The 14,998-nt window shown below is 41.7% G+C and overlaps 1 long non-coding RNA gene across 3 annotated transcripts in view; it reads left to right on the plus strand.

Moving 5' to 3' along the window:
• The window catches only part of LOC117875185, an 86,540-nt gene that overhangs the window by 49,324 nt on the left and 22,218 nt on the right, over positions 1-14,998 (plus strand). For 2 of the 3 annotated variants that reach the window (XR_004645199.1, XR_004645200.1), the window contains exon 5: positions 13,201-13,852. The exons of the other annotated variant lie outside the window; for it this stretch is intronic. This is a non-coding gene — a long non-coding RNA (uncharacterized LOC117875185). Of the gene's footprint in view, positions 1-13,200; positions 13,853-14,998 lie in introns of those variants that run through there. 3 annotated transcript variants of the gene reach the window in all.

Below are 14,998 nucleotides of genomic sequence, written 5' to 3' on the forward strand. Positions count from 1 at the left end.
TACAGTGTTAATAGCATCTGAGGGTGGGGGCTAGATGGTGAGGAGAAGAGTGGGAATAACTGGCCTAATCCTTCCAAGAAGGTGAACTTTGATTTAAAGGTAAACTGCTAAAGTTATTTTAAGAAATAAAATTGAGTAGCTGTAAACCTGCACATATTATGTTATTAAACAGCTAATGCACTTGTTTTGTTTAAATGCTTGAAAAAAATCTATTTTTTCTTTGCTCACCTGTCAGTTTATTCAGAGTTTGGTCTGCCCTGAAATGTTTGATTTACATCACCACAACATATCAAAACATATCGGTGCGTTCATGGTTTGCAATGTTGTTTGTAGGGTAAGTTTGGAATGCTACTGGCTTTTGCCAATCTTAAAAGAAAAGCTGCCGTTTTAAATTCTGAGACTAAACAAGTCAGCACTAATTCTGTTACTGATGCAAGGTCTTCAGCAGGCTTTTTTTTTTTTTTTAATTTAAATAAGCTTTGCCATTTACCTTTTATAGAAGCTAAAATTCCTTTATTACCGTGTAATAAAAGATCTTTGAGCTCAACGATACAGAATAGTCTATACAGCAAAAAAAGTGGACTGCATGTTAACTATTCCATTATCGCCTTTTGATTCACATACTCTAGATACTAGTAATGTTCTTAGTACTTTCTGAAGAGAGGTTTGACAGTCTGAAGTTGTGTGATGTGCACCTCAGACTTTCAATATGCAGAAGGAATGCTTAAACTTTTGAAGAGTTTATTTTTGTTACATATTTTGAATGCATCAAAAGCCATTTCAGATTTTTTTTTAAAGGGGTGGGCAGGACCTGCAGTACTTAGCTAAATGTTTGTAGAGGACATATGGTAGACACAAGTGTTTGGATATGGCAAATTTGAGATCCTCAAAGAAAAGTTAGTGTAGAGAGGGGGGGAAGCTTGAGTTTCAAGGGTCCTTGTTCATTTAGGAACAAGACTGAAGAACCAGCAATTCCAGTTTGCAATCTCAAAACACGAGTTAACCTAGGTAAACATGACAAAAATTAACAGTTCTATGGCATAATAAGAAATAAAGATGTGCAAAAGTTTCACAATTAATCCCCAAACAAGGTGAAAGTCCCTTGTGGACCTTTTACCATATTTAATAATCATTCAGTCGAGTTTGTCAGTAGAAATTCAGTCTTCCTTCCTAACTTTGTGAGCAAGCACCTTGGACGGACTCTTTTGAAAACATCTTGTTCCCACTAGGCATGCTCAGACACTTAATACAAGCCTTAGCATAGTTGTTCCCATTCTGTGAACAGGACACTTATCCTTGGTTATGGCAGCATAACAGCCTGCGAATTGTCTGAAGATCAGTGAACACTTGGGGCTACTGAGTTTCAGTTTGGGGTACATTTGGCCCAGCCTGGCTGGGTTCCTCTCTTTCATCAGGTCCCTAGGGTGCTGTTAGTCCCCTCTTCTCCTCTATAGAATGGTACGACAAGGTGAGATTGAACAACCATGGAATCTTCTGGGTGATGGTCATTTGTCCCTTCTCCTAATTTCTCTCCCACTCCTGTTTCTGAACTAGCTAGCAGGATCCAGTTTGATCCACCAGTGTTTCTTTTACCTCATTTTAGATGGTAGAGATGCTCCAGACTGAATTTCTGTGTATTTATCTGATTTGGTTTATAGATTCTATCTATGTTGCCTCCCAAAAAAGGTAAGGCAAAACTTAGGAGTCATGGAAAATATGCACAATAAATATACCAATGAGGTATATTTGAAACTCCAGTGCATTGAAACTCTTGGCTTTCGCACAACCCCAAATATGAAACTAAATATTCTTAGACATTTGCCCAAAGAGACCTCTTTCCTATTTATACAAAATCTAACCTTGACATTGATAAATCATTAATGCTTTTCATTTCCCAAGTCCTTTACCAACACAAATGAATTCTCACAATATCACTACATTAAGTATTACCTTTTTTACACGTGGCAAGAGAAGATAAGTGTATAGCCCCAGGGAAGTCAGTGTTGGAGCTCTGTCTAATCTAGTTCTTTATATGGCTACTATCACTGTAATATCGGAGCCCTGGTTAGAACTCAAAAGTTCATGGCGCTCATTCTTGTGTCATTAAACAAACCATATGTTAACATACACTATCTGCCACTTTGATTACCTGAATATTGTTTGACATTGTAAATGACACCTTTTATCTGAAATTGATAAACACCTTGCATGCTTTGCTCTAGTTCAGTAGAAACCTTTAGCCTGTATTTTTGAGTCACTGACCAGTTATCTTTATTTGATGTGTACTGTTCTATTAGTCTCTTAACTCATACTTTTACTTTTGAGGAAGATTTTCTATTTATAAACAAACAAACAAAACCCATACACACAGTGTGAACCACCGAATCTGCAAATTCTTGCAAAAACTGACCAACTAACTATAGATTAAGCATTTTGTTTTGTTTTTAATGTGTGCATTAAAGTTCTAGGTAGGCCATATGATCTTTGTAAGTGCCCTGTGAAACAAACTGAATATAATTATTTTAGGTTGCAAGATAAGAGCTATGTAGTCATAAGAAACTACTGACAATAGATTATATGTAGCAAAATATTTTGCTGCAGTTTGCCTGGCTGAATTATAATGATAGTTGTATAGAATGGTTGGATGCCCATTTGAGTGAATTAGCTGAAGCTAAGCTCTGCTACTGGAACTTTCCAAGTACACTGATCCGATCTTAACCCGAAAGTCCTGTCAAGCCATTTCCTGCAACTCTTCTGGAAAGCCAGGGGCGTGTGGGAAACAGAGCTGCTACAATAGTTAGTATGTGTCCATCTGAATAATGCAATGCTCCTTTCAGAGGGAAGCTATATTTAGTTATCATTGTAAACACCCACAGGCAAGTAACAGTATAGTCTGAGGAGCTTCAGGGGGTATTTGTGAAAGAAGAGTTGCTGCAAAAACATTTGGGGCTTTGGGCAGCGGGGGAGGGGAACAGGGGAAGAGGACTGTAATAGGTTGTCATAGTGAAGAGATCTATGATAACCAGTGAGGGGGAGAAAAGGATAATTTACCCAGAAGTGAGCCCTAATGCTGATTCCTGATGCCTTCAATAATGGTGAAGGAGGAGGAGGATGGAATGAAACTTGAGCCATTTAACTAGCTTTGTTTTAAAATATATATATATATATATATATATTATATTTCCCTTTAACATCTAGAAAATGTGCAAAACCTTTTCATACGGTATTGAAGTGCAGACCTTGAGGAATCATCTACTCTTCCAAGAGTTTAACTTTCTAATTGATCGTAGGCTCCTAACTTGTGCCAAACCTATTATATTTGTGCATGCTAAGAAATAGGTAAAAAGCCTTAGTAACCAGTTAAAGGGGCGACAAATAGCAATTTTTTAGGTTGTACTGACACCTGGTGGTAGTCAGTGTACTAATGTTTAAAACAGGTTGTTCCACTCAAAGATGGGGAAATAACTTTATAAATTTTCAGCTCTTGGTCTTTCCTTCACTGAGCCAAGAAACCGTTTGGCTTTTCTGCTAGCTATCCTTCCCTACTTCAGACTCCTGCAAAGTTATTTCAGAGTGTTTGTCAGGGCTGGCTCTCGGTTTTTTGCTGCCCCAAGCTCTCCCCCCCCCCACCCGAACCCCCTGCTGCCCCAGCACTGGGCTTCCAGAGAGCGGGACGCGGGCCCCGCACAGCAGCACCCCGGGCACCGATCCCCACTATGGTGCTCCTGGCCGCCCTGCTGCAGTCCCTGGGTGGCTTGGCCGCTTCGCCCAGCCCCGGCTGCATTGCTGGGGGGCGGCTGCCCTGCGGCACCTGCAGGCGGCTCTGCCCTAGTGTCCCCCGCTCGTATTCCGCCCAGCCATAAGGTGCGGTCGCTGCTCCCCAACGTGCACTGCAGCACCCCCAGGGCACCCCCCATGCAGGATGCACTGCTGCTGCCAGGGTCGGCTCTAGGCTTTTGCCGCCCCAAGCGCCAAAAAAAAAGGCTGGCTGGAATGCTGCCCCTGAAAATATGCCGCCCCAAGCACGTGCTTGGTTTGCTGGTGCCTGGAGCCAGCCCTGGTGTTTGTACAAAACTTAACTATAGCTGTTCCTTTCACACAAGCTTGTGCAACCATCTGCTGAACCTTTATTTCATAAATTTGTCTTATGTAGTTTGTCCTCCCAGCAGTTAGTGTTAAGAGGTGTTTTATGTCTGGAGCCATTTTTTTTTTAAGTGCTCTAAAATCCACAAACTTAGTGAAACTGGCCTGAAAATGAGCATGCCAGATTAGGGTATGAAATAGTTTGTGGTGCAAATTTAGGATTACTTGGTCAAAGGTTTTCTACAGGCCCAACTCCAAAATGTCCTGTTTTTAAAATGACTGGTGCATGCCATTGTCACGCAGTGCTGGGATTCGTGTGTGCAGCAGAGAATAACCATGCTGATTTCATGATGGTTACACAGTGTAGTTAAGTCAGTCTGGGTCCATTCCATGGGTAGACTGCTGTGATACTGGGAGGGGCAAGGAGATGTATGAACTACCCCCAGGCATCTGCATGCCACCAGAAGGTGGGTGCACAGCTGCCTGGGGGTGCCTCCCAGGGCTTTGGAGACACGTGAGGCATTCTGGAACTTCCATTTCCCTTTCTCCTGAGCTCCTTCCCTAATCAGGGGAAGAGATTCTGGCCTTCCTCATAACCACCTCAGGAGCCAAGGGGTGTGCAGAGCTCCCTGCCCCCATCTAGGTCCCAATGTAAAGCAAAAACTCAGCAGCTCTTCACTGATGCTGCCTCCACCTAGAAGATACACCCCTTATCCTGTCAGCTACCAGGTTCACTCCTTAGCTTGATCCTTCCATTCCTGCCCAGAACGTGGAGGGGGCAGGGTGGAGCTGATGGGTGGTGAGATCTGACTAGGAAGCCACATCGTGCCCCCAGCCCAGGATGCCTCCTAGTCATACCTTCCTCAGTACTAGCACTCTCTCATTATTTAAAAGAAGGCAGCAGCTCAGTAACAAAAGTCTCTGTTAATGGGGAATTAGGGTTGCTTAGCAATGCCATGCACCCTTCCAGAAGCTGGCAACCAAAAGCAGACCTATCTGAGAACCAAAAAAACCACTCAGCCACACAATAAAAGCATTAGAAGAAAAGAGGAAATGCAGTTAAGGTCGTGCTTCCCACCCAGCCCAAAAGCCTTAATGGTGGCTCTAAGGGTGTGGCCATGTACACTGGGAGTACACTGCACCCACACCCATCCCTAACAGCACCTGCCATTTTCTCTGTGCCCGCACACAACTCCAAATCTGCACTCTTATTCATATACTCTCAGAGACCTTCACCGTGCTCCCAAGACATACTGTTGATCTAGGGGGTGCTAGCAAGGTGTTTGGAAACATCTACCTGGATGTGAGGACCATGTCAGGACTAAGGTAACGCCATCTCCCAGAGGGACTACTTAGAGCAGGGAACAGATTTGAAATATTTCAGGGTTTCCTTGAGACTGTTGCTCTTCGCTCTCCCTGCTGACCTCTAAATGTCTTGGGGAGGGCTACAGCACTGAATCTGCCTGATAGAGCTGATCACTTGCCTCTACTCTATTCTACCATCCATACACCTATGGTAGAGGTGAGTTTTTTTCAGGGGGGGGGACTTGAAAGTGGGCAAGCTGTCAACTTCACAGATTTTAATGGGGAGCTTTCCCATTCTTAAAATACAGCATGTGGGAGCTTAAAGTCTAACTAGTGCTGCCTCTGCCAGTGCCAGACTATCCAAATGAGTCAGTGCCTCCCCTTTCCATTTGAATGGTGGAGTGTGAGGGAAGCAGAAGTATGGGTGGGATATGACAGGGAGTGTAAGGGAGCATGTAAATGAACTGTGATCTCAAATAGTTGTGAGAATGTCACATATTTCAGGTGTGTATGTACTTGGGTAATATACAGTTGTCCCCATGTTTGCAAGCTCAGGCCTAAATTTCCTCAGATACTTGATTTAAATTCCCACTATCAGGATACAGTTTGGCCCAAAGATTAGGAAAAACTGCTGTGTGTATTAATATACTAAGTGTTAGGTTATTAAATATACCAAACACGTAACAGAATTGTGAAAACATTGTATAAGAGCGCACCTAACTTTAGATTTTTGTGATGTCTTAACTTACCTAAAAGAGAGGAAGAACTAGAGACTGGGATTTTTTTTAAGTGCTTCCCTTTAATGCTTAATGTGGAATAAAAGCTCATGAAAAGACCACAGTCTCTTTAGATACAGGCTGTCTGTATCTTGCAAATTGGGGTCTGTGCTGGGTGGCCGTGGTTCACTGATTTGATTTGGTTTTGTTTTCTGCTTTCTTCAAATCACTCTGTAGTCTTTCTCTTTGATTCAAATCTAGTGACGGATAGTGGGTTGGTGGGGTAAATGGAAGGGTAAACGTAATGAGAACAGACAGTTTGGGGCTAACCCAGGCTCAGGCCCACCAGTACTGTGCTACTTTAAGTATTGAGGAACAAGCTTTTCTTCCAGCAGCCTACCTTCACCCTCCCCACTTCCCCAGACCTTAATTTCTTCTGCTAAGCTGTAGTCCTATACAGTTGCTGCCTTACTTTAACCCCAATAGGTCCAGCCGTGTCAGTACTAGGAATTCCTATTTCTGCTGCTCTTTGAGTTCACCATGTTGTCATGCTGGGCATTGAGGCATCCTGGATAACACTGCATAGGTTATAGTGAAGTAAAACATTGAATTCAAACAGCAGTTGGCCTGGATAGTGACCTTTTTGAAGGTCCTGGGCCTCCATTCCACCTTCACATCTCTGCTCCCTCCCCCATAAAAGCACACAGATACTCTGCCAATCCACAGTTTTAGCATGTGAGGCTCCAAGATGTAGATTAATAAATCTGCCCTTAATCTCCTCCCTTCCCACTGCGTGCTATCTTGAAAATACTGTGGATTTCTTGACTCTTCCAGAAGCACATAAGTGTGACTTAAAAATACATCTTTCTACCTCTAGACACTTGTCCATTATTTACATTTTAAAACAAAAGTCTATACCACATTCTGGTGCATTGATATCCAGAATTCCAAGATACCATAAATTCTCCTTTATTTCTCACTTCTACAGTAGTTGGTGAAAAGCTGAAAGAATGGGCATTTTGGGGAATCTGGATCTTTCTGACAGTGGAGGTGGAATTAAGCTCCAAAATAGAGGACTCTCCACTGCAAATGGCCTGCCACCCTTCCTTTCCAGTTAAAATGAGGACTGTTGGTTCAGGTGTCCCAGCTGATTCCAACTTTGTAGTATTTCTGTAAGTTATGAGACAGTCTCTCTACTAGTTGGAGCAATCACCCTTGAGGCCTTTATAGGTCAAAAGCAACACCTTTAAACATCACTCTGAAGCCAAATGAAAGTGTGCGTATCGCAGAGCATAGTAGTGTAATGTGGCACAGCACTTATATGCAACTTATAAGCAACATCTGCAATCTCTAAAATTTCAGATAGGGCTTAAAGGTGTGCAGCCCTAGGTAGCATCTGCTCCAGTAATCGAACGTTGGGGTGAGATTGTTATGAATAATAGCGGTGAACTCTGCATGTAAAAGGAAAGGTTGCAGTATTCTTACCAGACAGATGGGGGGAGAAATACCCTTAGCTACTGCTGCTACCTGGACATGTAGTAGTAGATGAGGAGCCAACATAACCTCCATTTGCAAACCTATCTAACAAATGGTAGTCATGCTACTTCAATTAGGAGGGATGATACAATCTCTATTATTTCTCCTTTGTCTTTCCCCCAGCCCACAAACACTACCTCCATTTTCGTAGGTATTAGATAAAATATCTGATAATATGCCAGGGGTAAACACTGATTATAATAAAACCAAAATTAATGGCATACCCTACAGGCAGTAATAGGTGCCTTTTCCAATAGAGTACCCGTTCCCTTGCTATCCATCTCAATCAACTCCTATGTAATATAAAGAAGAATGAAGGTTGAAGGGAGATGTGGTAAATAGATAGAAAAGTAATAAAAATACAAAATATATGCTCAGTGCAATCATTTCACTGCTACCTTGTCCTCTACCTGTTGTCTCTTGTCACTTGTGTTGATTGTAAGCTCTTTGAAATGGATTGTCGTTCATTATGTGTGTGCAGTGTGTAGCACAGAAGGTTTGATAGTGATTGCAACTGGGGCTTCTAAGTGCTACTGTGATATAAATACAGTGAAACCCCACTATAACACGATAATTGGGTCCAAAAAATTTGATTGCGATAAATGCAGGGTCGCTTTATAGCGGGGTTATGAAAATTTACCATTTCAAGCCGGTCAGTTTAAGTCTTGTAAAAAAAAAATGGTTATCCCAGCGTGTTTTAAACACAAAAGTAGTAATTTAATTACATGTACATGAAAGAAACGTGAAATCAACTATACTAATCATTGCGCAGAGTGCCAAGTCAATCTGGTTGCATGACTCCATAATTTTAAATTTCATCACTTTTTAATAAAGCTATCTAGTGTGGTCTGCTTATTTGCCGCAGACTGTTGACTTCTAGCAAAGTCAAGAATGCTTTTGAGTTGGAGGATTTTGATGCTGTCCACGTCTTGAGTTTCAGCCACCTAAAACTGGCTTCTAGGTGCTTTACTGCCTCGGACACTTTTGGTGGGGGAGTTGAGGTGCCATCATCGTTGTCATCACTAGCGCCACTGGTTTCGGGCTCTGGTGGTGCAACTTCATTCTTCCTGCTGACATTTGCAACAATTTCGTCATCTGAGATGTGTTCATTTATGGGGCAAATGTCATCTGCTGAAAACCAGTTGGGGATATCATGACTGTGCTTATATTCTCTGAGTGCTTCTTCGGCTAAACATACATCTATTCAGCGAATCTTGTAAATTCAGGCTCGTCATCATTACCATCATCGTGTGTAGTTGATGGAAAAGCTGGACCGAGACCCTTTATCCAGCATCATTCAATCCAACGTGCAGAGATAGCATCCCAGGCTTTCCCACTGAGGTGACAGACTTCTTTCAAGTTGAGTGATGTGTCGATGGAGGAGTTGTTATCCGCTACCATCTGCTTGATCATTTCGCGACAATAGTTTTGCTTAAATACCGATATGATGCCTTGGTCCAGTGGCTGGATTTCTGACGTAGTGTTCTTTGGTAGATGAGACTTTAATCTTGCCATCATGACTGACAAGATTTTCCACTTGAGGGGTGGGCAGAGCAATTATCCATCAGGAGGAGAGCTTTTTCCTCCCGCTTGAGTTTTCGCAAATGAGCCCGAATGGCTGGAACGAAAGTTTTAGGGAACTAGTCTTTAAATATGGAGCTATTCATCCGTGCATTCTTGCTGTTGGTGTATTCAAAGAGAAGGGCCTTCATATTAACATGATGAAAACATCTGGGAGACCTCGCTTTTCCGATCATCAGAGTTCTAACTTTGTGGCTGCCAGACTTGTTGATGCAAAACAAGAGAATGACTCGGTCCTTCCTTTGCTTAAAGCCTTCTCATTTGTGACTATCAGTCCTGGTTGTGAAGGTGCGATCGGGTAACATTTTAAAGCATAAACTAGTCTCGTTGCAGTTGTAAACTTGATCAGGTGTGTAGCAACCTTCCTCCAGCAACTTTTTAAGCTCAATTGGGTAGGAATCGGCAGCCTCTTTATCAGCTGAGCGGATTTCCCCAGACACAAGAACTTGGCTTATAGTGTGCCTTTTCTTGAATCTGTCCAGCCAGCCGTTACTCGCCTTAAATTTGGGTTCATTTCCATTGATAAGGCGATCAAATTTCTCTGCTTGAGCTTTCAGAATAGGGCCAGAAATGGGAAGCCCTTCTCAGTGAGCCTGGACAAACCATTGGTACAAGGCTGAATCTAGGCTTTTGTCATTAGCAAACTTGACCTTTTAATGCTGTAAACCAGTTTCCTCTTGAAGAATGCAGGGTAGGCTACAGAGCTTTTCTCCTTCTTTTTTCCATCCTCGCAGAGTGGACTCGCTAATTCCTAGATCTCTAGCAAGCTGAGTTTGTTGTTTGCCCTTCTTTAGTTGATCCAAGGCGTACAATTTTTCTTGGGCAGAAAACGACTTGCGTTTGCGAACTGGCGTATCCATAACGATAAAATATTTTTAAAAATATAGGAAATTAATAATAAGTTCATAGGCAAACACCATACACATGTACAACCCGAGAACTAAGTGCAATGGGCCTGCAATGGCCACGAGTCACTTTATCCTATAAGACCGGAAGAATGCAGTTTATTTATAAATGTCGTAAAAAAAGTATTCTGGCAAAACGCGAACAGTATTATGTCCTTAAAGGGGAGCCAACTTATGATCACGTTATATCCGAATTCGCGTTATCGTGGGGCGCGTTATTGCGTGGTTTGACTGTAATAAATAAATAAGATTCTGATGGGATGCTGTTAGGTAGCCAGAACATGCCTAACTTTAGGCACCCAACTTTGAAACTATTCTCCATGTAGAATTCACTATTAGGGCTGTCAATTAATCACAGTTAATTCACGCAATTAATTAATTGAGATTAAAAACATTAATCGTGATTAATTGCACTGTTAATAGAATACCATTTGATTTTTATTAAATATTTTGGATGTTTTTCTACATTTTCAAATATATTTATTTCAATTACAAGGCAGAATACAAAGTGTACAGAATTGAATATCTCCTGCTCTGTTTTACCTGCATTCTGCCATATATTTCATGTTATAACAATCTCGGATGATGATCCAGCACATGTTGTTAGTTTTAAGAACACTTTCACTGCAGATCTGACAAAATGCAAAGAAGGTACCAATCTGAGATTTCTAAAGATAGCTACAGCACTCGACCCAAGATTTAAGGATCTGAAGTGCCTTCCAAAATTTGAGGGATCAGGTGTGGAGCATGCTTTCAGAAGTCTTAAAAGAGCAACACTCCCATGCGGAATCTACAGAACCCAAACCACCAAAAGAGAAAATCAAGCTTCTGCTGGTGGCATCTGACTCAGATGATGAAAATGAACATGCATTGGTCTGCACTGCTTTGGATCATTATCGAGCAGAACCCATCATCAGCATGAATGCATGTCCTCTGGAATGGTGGTTGAAGCTGAATCTTTAGTGCCTGTTCTCACTTTCAGGTGACATTTTAAACAAGAAGTGGGCAGCATTATCTCTTGTAACTTGTTTGTCTGAGCGATTGGCTGAACAAGAAGTAGGATTGAGTGGACTCATAGGCTCTAAAGTTTTACATTGTTTTATTTTTGAATGCAGTTATTTTTTTTACACAATTCTACATTTGTAAGTTCAACTGTCATGATAAAGAGATTGCACTACAGTACTTGTATTAGGTAAATTGAAAAATACACTTTTTTTTACAGTGCAAATATTTATAATAATAAATATAAAGTGCGCACTGTACACTTTGTATTCTGTGTTGTATTTAAAAATGTGGAAAACATCCAAAAATATTTATATAAGTGATAATCTATTATTGTTTAACAGCGCGATTAATCACGATTAATTTTTTTTAATCGCTTGACAGCCCTATTCACAATGGATATGTGAAAATAGTCATAACGGAGCTGTCAGACTATACCTATTGAGGTAATGTCATGATACGTAATCTGATGATTTGGGGTTTTTTCTTTGTTTGGTCGGAGCCGTTGGAAGAACTAACAATGTTGTCCTCTAAAGTTATAATGAAACCCCATCAGAGATGTATCGACAAAAGGGTTGTGTTCAAACTACCATGGGAATCTTCAGCTGAATTTCCTGACTTCTTTCTTTCTCCATTTAATAGAAGTGTGGTCCCTTCTGACATACTGATAATTTAATTCTGAGAAAAGTCTCATCTTTTTACCTAGCAACCGATTACACATTTTATTCCCTTTCTTCTTTCCTTTTTCTGAGCTTATGTCTATTAATTTTCTCGTTTAACTTGTATCTGGTCCAGCACCAGGCCATCCTGTCTCTTGAAAGGTGGCTGGCACACCCAAAAGATTGGCTTCCCAGCTGCGGATCAATGGTTTCTCTTTTCACCAAGTGTCTCTGACGGGCACTCAACCCCTGACCTTATTAAACAATTAAAATGAAAATTTTAGGAATTGATATATTCTGTGAGTTAAAAATTGAAAAGTTGCATGGTAGCTTATTTAGAATTCGTGTTATTAGTTGCTAATTAGAGATGACTTACTCCTCATGGAGAGCTTAAGATGAGCAGTAAACCTTTTAATTCTTTATGTACCTCCACATTTGCCAGCTGGTTGCAAGTGTGGCACCTAATCCCATCTGGAGGCAGTTCACCTGGCCTTGTGGACATGATCTAAATGTTGGACGTGATCTAAATGTTCAAGTCCCTTTGAACTTTTCAGACTTGCACAATTTTGTGACCCTTCTACATATGCCAAAGTATCAGTCTGCTACTTCATAGCCACTTTCTCTCTCTCTCAATGATATAGTCACCTCTGTCTTAACTGGGGTCAAGAGTTCTAAAAATGAGTGGGAAAAATCAGGCTGCCAAATAACTGGCCTGATTTTTCAAAAGTGATGTAATTGATGATATAGGAGTTATGCATGAATGGTAAACTCTGGTCCAAATAAAACGTAGTTCCTGCCCTTATGCTGATGCTTCAAATTTCGTCCAGTCTTCTCTGCTACAAGTGAACAGCTTGATTAGAACAGTGCCAGAGCCAGTCCTGAAATGAGTTCAAACCTTCTGTTGAATAAGCAGAGTATTGTAAAGCCCTCTCTTGCCTCTTCAGCAACAGGCAAATTTTTCTCTTCTGCAGGTTGGTTTAAAATGAATCCATAAAATTCCCCATATTGCATCTCTTTGGCAGTAGCAGTGTTATGAGTATGAATGAATACTCTTTGTTTACATCATCTAGCACACAGTGGGTGCTTCCAGAAATAAAACATTACAGATAATACAGTATGGCCTGTTCTGCAACTTCATATGTGCACTACGGGCCTTGATGGCAAACAACACTTAACACTATATATTTTTCCCATCCCGCTTCCTGGCAGGTAGGCTGAGTACTTAGACTCACTGGGTGGCTATTTCTAGTAGATAAAGTAGTTTTCCACTAACCCATCACTCTAGGTCTTTTTATTACTACTAATTAAAAACTTTGAATCCTGTTTGGACAGCATATTGTGTTCTGTATTTTCCTTTTGTTAACATGCTTTTGTGCACTCTAATTAAAATGGTGAAATATCTTCTGTCTGCAGGCACAGCTTCGTCAGAAGTTGAGCTGGCATGAAGTCTTGAAACACAACTGTCAAACTGATGGTGGATATCCTCTGAAGATGCCAAGCTAAATGTTCTTGTGGACTTTCCTCTACTATTCCTCCCCTTTCACACACCAAGAAAGGACAAATCTTGAATTTAAAAAAAAAAGTGTACGAATTTTGTGGTATAAAAATGTAGTGGATATTTTTCTTCCATTGACTTGATGTCTGTATATTTCCTGCAGTTTTAGTTATGAAGGCTTTACTTGGCCAGCTGATTTGTGATTCATTCTTGAGAGCTCTGAGTGGCAGGTACTGTAAACATCCTACACTCTCAGCTGTGGAAAGTAAGGAAGCTGGGAGAAGGCTGTTTACTCTCTCTGCCTTGGAAAGCAGCTGGAGGGAAGAGGATGGAGAGTATTGCAAGTTCAAATATGTCTCTGCTCTGATTGTGTTGATTGTAATTCTGAAAACTTGCATTTTGTATTTTACATTTTGGTGTCAGTATACAAGTAATGGAATTATGTAGTGATGTGAAATTTTAATGAGAAAGGAACGTGAAAGGAGGGATGTGTTATTAATATGCTTCTGTGGTGTTGCTGGTATATGAGAGTGCTGACTGGTAGCAATTAAAACAGCATGGCACTTACAACCTGATGTGTGGGGTGTTGTTTTTTTTTTTTTTAAATAGAATGACTCCAAGACAGTAGTTTTACTTTTTGCTTATAAGTATAATGAAAATTAAAAGTACTAGTGTAGCCATCCTCTAGTACAGCGGTTCTCAACCCAAAGTGGGGCAGTCCTTGGGGCAGCTCCACCCTTCCTCTCCTCCTCTTCCTTCTCTCGCCCCAGCCCCCTTCAGGCCCCGCCCTCTGGCCAGGTCCTAGGTGGGAAGCCAGATCCAGGCAGCACAGGGCAGCTGCTCCTCTGGCTGGGGGTGTCATGGAGCAGGCAGCTGTGGCATTCCCCGTTCTGCTGCTGGTGCCCGGGGTTGTGGTTGCTCCTCAGCTCCCAGCCCCCTTGGACTGCTCACGCAGCTGGTCAGAGCTACCCGGGCGGCTCTGGGTCCAGCAGAGCCCTCAGGGAATAGCCACTGGCACACAGCCCCAGATGGGTGGGTGGCCTGTTGCGGTGGGTCAGAGGGTAGAGGTGGTGCTCATGCATATGCCCAAGGATTCTCACCCCTGGCCCGGAGCCCCGAGTTCACTCCCTGCTGGGCCCTGGAGTTTTTCTAGCATGTTGAGGGAGGCTTCAGAAAGAAAAAGGTTGAGAACCCCTGCTCTAGTGTTCAAAAATGAATAAGGCTCCCAAAAATCATGCTTTTTTTTCCAAAAAGCAACAAAGAGTCTTGTGGCACCTTATAGACTAACAGACGTATTGGAGATAAGCTTTCGTGGGTGAATACCCACTTCATCAGATGAATGTAGGTATTCATCTGACGAAGTGGGTATTCACCCACGAAAGCTTATGCTCCAATTCGTCTGTTAGTCTGTAAGGTGCCACAGGACTCTTTGTAGCTTTTTACAGATTCAGACTAACACGACTATCCCTCTGATACTTTTTTTTCCAAAAGAACTTAGGATACTTTTTGTCTTCTGTTTAATGAGCCTTTGGGGTTCACTTTCAAGCTTTCATGGTTGTGGAGCTTGAACTTTTTTTTTGAAAAACGGGAAGTTAAGATTTTTGTCAGGGTCTCACTAAGGGTATTGAACAAATACCAGTGTTTGCTACCTCACAACCCACCCCCATTCCTTCCTTTTTCCATCATTGACCACACCCCTAGATTGCACATGTGGAC

The sequence above is a fragment of the Trachemys scripta genome, chromosome 3, assembly GCF_013100865.1.
Source record: "Trachemys scripta elegans isolate TJP31775 chromosome 3, CAS_Tse_1.0, whole genome shotgun sequence".
NCBI classification, from domain to species: domain Eukaryota; kingdom Metazoa; phylum Chordata; order Testudines; family Emydidae; genus Trachemys; species Trachemys scripta.